This window comes from Glycine max, chromosome 18, assembly GCF_000004515.6.
Source record: "Glycine max cultivar Williams 82 chromosome 18, Glycine_max_v4.0, whole genome shotgun sequence".
NCBI classification, from domain to species: domain Eukaryota; kingdom Viridiplantae; phylum Streptophyta; class Magnoliopsida; order Fabales; family Fabaceae; genus Glycine; species Glycine max.
The window spans coordinates 18,545,391-18,551,390 of NC_038254.2; positions in this window are offsets into that span (position 1 = coordinate 18,545,391).

Here is a 6,000-nt window from a genome sequence, read left to right on the forward strand (position 1 = left end):
GCAACTTTAGCATTTGCTTTGTTGGTGAAGAACAATTTTCAGCATTAAAATTCCACGGGTTCGAAAATATCATGTTTTGTTTTACAACTATAACATATTAGTGCGTTTAAAGTATATTAATAATTGTTAGATTTGCATATTTGTCTTAATTTATTAAGGGCATAATTGTCTTACAAAAAGAGAGACCAAAAATAATTACCAAACTCAATATTCCTTTCATATATTGTTATAGGTTATAGATAAATAAATACCTTTATAAGAGACTAACAACTCACAATTTTAATTTAAATGTAAGGAATAAAAGTGAAATAAAATAAAAGAGAAACTAATTGCAAAATAACCATATTTTCAAATATTAAAAAACATGTTTAAACTTTTAAATAATCAGGTTACTTTTAAATAGTTAAAAGGGAATTTCAAATATTAATAGTAAATAGTTAAGGATCATGTTGTCCATAATAACAATAAAAATTTTGTGAGATCAGTGCACAAGTTAACGGGAAACTAACGCATAATTTTAGCATTGTTAATTAAATTATATAAAATAGGCTAGGCCCTCCTAAGTAGTTAGAATCCATTTTTTTTTATATACAATTTAAATTAATTCTCAATCTAAAACTTGAAATCAATATTGCATTGAACAAGGAAAATGCTTAATATTAGGAAATATTTTTTGCACGAAAGACACAAGTAACGTAGCAAGTGCGTTTTCTCTCTCTCCTCCGTTTCAATTCCTTTCCTACATTTTTCGTAGCTTATCCTCTTTAGTGGCACCAAACTGCAGATCGCAGTTTCGTTCGTGTGTTTCCATTCCTTCAACGTTAATTCCATATTTGGATTTCGGCCAAGTGCAATGGCTCTGGTGTATTGCTTAAGACGAAGAAAAGGAACCTGATCTTGGTGGAGGAATCAGAGCCCGAGGTAGCGATCAAAGAAGTGATAAAGAAGATTGAGAACAAGAAATTGGGAGATGGGGTTTGCGAATGCAAACGTGATTCATTTGGTGAAGGAGTTTCCAAGTGATAAGTCGTAGATACCTGCGTCTTGGGAGGCTGATGGAATTAGGGGATTTGATTGAGTAGGATTAGGAATTCGGCTGTGGAGGGGTTTTCGTTGACTTGGGTGACTTGAAGTGGCTGGTGAAGCAGACTGTGCGGTTTGGCATTGGCGATGGTTTGGGTAACATGCAGCTGACCCTCGCGGAGGCTGGCAGGGTGGCTGTGTCAGTGGCAGATATGGGGAGGATGGTGAACAAATTCGGTGAGTATTATCCGAGTGGCCTCAATAGGGATTAATTGAGTTTATAAATTTTTTCTTTCTTAATAAATTCTGATTTCTTTTTATATGTAATGTATCAAAACCTTGATTAAAAAGAGAAAAAGAAACAAGTAATTAAAATCTCTACAAATATAAATATGAATACAATAAATTTATAATAAAAGTAAATAGATAAGAGAAGAAAAAAGACAAGGGAAGAGAGAATTGTAAACTAGATTTATACTTGTTCAATTACTTCTTGTGTCTAAGACCAATTCTCAAGTAACCCGCTTGAGAGTTTCAGTATCTTTCAAATTCTTTACAACAACAAAAATCTTTTATACTTTGGGATCCCTCACTTTTTGTGTTTGAATCTCTTGGGAATTAAGACATATCACACTCTTATTCTTAAGAGATGCATCACCTTTTTCAAAGTTTAGACAAAGAATATAAAAATTCACTCTTTGATTTAGAGAAATTGTTACAAATTGAAGCACTAGAAGGTTTCTCAATAATAAGTGTATTTGACCTTGATGAATGAAAATGATTATTAACAAGATCTTTTCAAAAGTTTCTCATTTATGTAAACGTGTTAAAATGATAAATATTTATAGGCAAAATCTGTGTAAACCGTTAGGGGTCATTCCCAAATTGTGTAACTTTTCAAAACACACTTTTTGGTGCAATTTCAAATTTCTCATTTTCAAAAAAAAAAAAAAAACTTTTATACCATTTCTTCTAGTAATTGATTACTTTGATTCCAGAACTTGAAAAATAATTTTAACACTTTTAAAAGAGACCTGAAAACTTGATTTAAATTAATCAAATGGTCAAATATGCTTATTGGAAAAACCTTTTAACAATTTAACCTAAGTTTTGAATCTTCTAATTGCTTCACTTGTTCGTGTTCAAGATTCTTTATGTTATTTTGCTTTCGCGTGTCTGTCGTTTGCTTTTTGACATCATCAAAACCTATAACATTACATAACCATATTCTCTCTCTTCTTTATGACAACATCTTAGGTAAGGAGCAAATAATATAACAAGATATTGCAATCACTCCTCCTAAGAATATGCATAGGTTTTATTTAAAATTTGAGCAAACATATCCATACCTTATCATAATACCTTATACATATCTCTCCCCATTTGACATTATCAAAAAGGCATAAAATACACCAAAATAAAAGATCCGCAACCATCATAAAAAATAATTAAATAAATAAATAAACAAACAATAGAAAGAGATATAATAAACAAAGTTAATAAGGAATGTTTTGTAATTTTTATATTTGAGAGATCAATGATCCCTAGTTCTCTTCTTATATTGAAGAAGTTTTCCTTGGGTAAGGGATTAGTAAAAATATTTGCTAATTGCTTTTTAGTTTCTACAAATTCTAAAACACAAACACATTTTTGCACATGATCTCTTAAGAAATGATATTTGATTTCAATATGTTTAGTCCTAGAGTGCAAAATGGGATTTTTAGATAAATTAATTGTACTAGTGTCATCACATCTTATAGGGATATGGTCAAGTACTATACCATAGTCTAACTATTGTTGCTTCATCAAAAGGATTTGAGCACAACAACTTTCAACAATAATATATTCTGCTTCGGCATTGGATAATGATACACTATTTTGTTTCTTACTATGCCAAGAAACTAATGCAGATACAATCAAGCGAAATGTTCCACTAGCACTTTTTCTATCATTTTTGCACCCCACAAAATCAAAATCAAAATATCCTATTAAACTATATGAGGTGCCCTTAGGATACCATAAACCTATATTTATAATGCCTATTAAATATCTCATAATTCTTTTGATTGCACTAAGATGTGATTCTTTAGGATTCACATGATATCTAGCATATAAACAGACACTAAACATTATATCAAGTTTACTGGCAGATAAATAGAGGAGGGTTTTGATCATACCTCTATATTTCTTGATGTCAACTGACTTGCCCCTTCATCCTTATCCAAGTACCAAGCAGTGCTCATGGGTGTAGCAATTTCCTTTGCATTGTCCATTCCAAATCTTTTGAGCAACTCCTTGTAGTATTTTGATTGATTGATAAATATGTCATCTTTGGTTTGCTTGATTTGGAGTCCAAGAAAAAAAAATAATTCACCCATCATAGACATCTCGAACTCATTTTGCATGTTTTTTGAAAAATTATTACACAAAGATTCATTAGTGGCACAAAAAACAATGTCATTTACATTTAGTTGTACCAAGAGTATATCATGCTCCTTTCGTTTAATGAAGAGAGTAGTGTCAACTTTTCTTCTTGAAAAAACCTTTTCTAAAAGAAATTTGTTCAACCTCTCATACCAAGCTCTAGGAGTTTGCTTTAAACCATATAAAGCCCTTTTTCAATTTGAAAACATGATTGGGCAAATTAAATGTTTCATAACCTAGAGGTTGGTCAACATACCCTTCTTTTTTAATGAGACCATTTAAAAATGCACTTTTAACATCCATTTGGTAAATTTTAAAATCCATTATAGATGCAAAAGCAAGTAGCATTCTAATTGCTTCTAGTCTTGCAACAGGAGCATATGTTTCTTCATAATCAATTCCTTCTTCTTGGTTATATCCTTTAGGCACTAATCTTGCTTTTTTTCTAACTATAATACCATTCTCATCTAATTTATTCCTAAAAACCCATTTAGTGCCTATAATTGGATGATCATTGGGTCTAGGAACCAGTTCCCAAACTTGATTTCTTTTAAATTGATTTAATTTGTCTTGCATAGCAATAATCCAATGTTCATCAATGATGGCTTCATCAATGTTCTAAGGTTTAGTTATAGAAACAAAAGCCATATTATTACATGTATCTTTAAGAGAGTTTCGAGTTGTTATCCCTTTTGATATATCACCTATGAAGTTGTCAAATGGATGATTCTTTGAAGCTTTCCATTCTTTTGGAAGATCAATGGTTCTTGATTCCTCTTGAAATTAAGTTTTCTTTTTGTTTTTCTGTTCCTTGGTCTCTAACTCTTTTTCATGAATATAAGTGTTTTCCAAGACGTCTACAAGATCATCAATAATTTCCTTTCTTGGGCTAAGAAGGTTAGTCTCATCAAAAGCAACATGAATAGACTCTTCTATAGTCATAGTTCTTTTATTATAAATTCTAAATGTTTTACTATGTAATGAGTAGTCAAGAAATATCCCTTCATCAAATTTAGCATCAAATTTGCCCAAGTTGTCTTTACCATTATTCAAAACAAAACATTTACATCCAAAAACATATAAGTATGAAATATTAGGTTTTCTTTCTTTATATATTTCATAAGGGATTTTCTTTAAAAATGATCTTATCAAGGCTCTGTTCATAACATAATAAGCAATATTAACTTCATCAGCCCAAAAATATTTAGATAGATTTGAGTCATTGAACATAGTTCTTGTCATTTCTTCTAAAGATCTATTTTTCCTTTTAACAACTCCATTTTGTTGTGGAGTTCTTGGGGAAAAAGAATTATGCTCAATTCCATTATCATCACAAAAATTTTCAAAAGACATATTTTCAAATTCCCCTCCATGATCACTTTTTATGGATACAATATTAAGATTTTTCTCATTTTGAATAACTTTTGCAAGTTTTTTAAATACGTAGAATGCATCACTTTTATGTGCAACAAATAAAGTTCATGTATATCAAGAGCATAGTAATTACCTCCTAAACTCATAGTTCTTGATGGACCAAAAACATCCATGTGCAACAATTGTAAAGGTCTATTTGTTGAGATAACATTTGTAGATTTAAAAGAGACCACCCTTACTTGATTTCCCTTTTGACATGCAACACATAGTTTATTTTTTTAAAATTTGAGTTTTGGTAAACCAATTACTATATCGTTAGAAACCAATTTATTTAAATGATCCATGTGAATGTGTGCAATTCTTCTATGCCATAACCATGAATCATCTTCCTTACTCATAAGACAATGTGCATGATTTGGAGAAAATATCTTTTAGGTTTATCATATATACATTATTTATTTTATGTTAAAATTTATTTGTCTATCATTTTTACTTTCAATAAAGTAATAGAGTAAATCAAATAATACCCAATATCTTTTATCACATAATTGACTAACACTTAATAGACTATGTTTGAGACTATCAACAAGTAAAACATTTTATAAAGGTAGAGGGATCTTTACCGACATTGCTGACTCCAAGAATTTTTTCTTTATTGTTGTCTCCATATGTTACAAGTCCACTATTCTTGGGAGTAATGTGTGTAAATTTTGATGCATCTCCCATCATGTGCTTAGAACTCTATTATCAATGTACCAACTTTGCTTCAAAAGATCTTTTAATTCAATATCACAATTTTGATTTAGGTACTCAAATTTCCTTGGGTCCTTGAATGTTAGATTTGGGCAATGAACCCCTTGGAACCATATCATTTTTCCTATTGTATTTTCATTCTTTCTAATCTAACAGATTGATACACTATGACCTTTCTTTCCACAGTAAAAACATGTTTGGAATGGAGAGCTAGTCATTTTAGATAATACAAAGAAATTTTTATAAAATTTTTGTTGACCTTTTGGATTGTATCTTAATCCAGCCTTATCAAAAACACATCTTTGTTTTCCTAATATGATGTCTAAATTATTTTTACCAAAGGTAAACTTTGCAAGAGTGTTTTTCAAATCATTTCTTTCTTTCTCAAACTTGTTGCATGATGAGCATGAGTAGGAGTTAATAGCA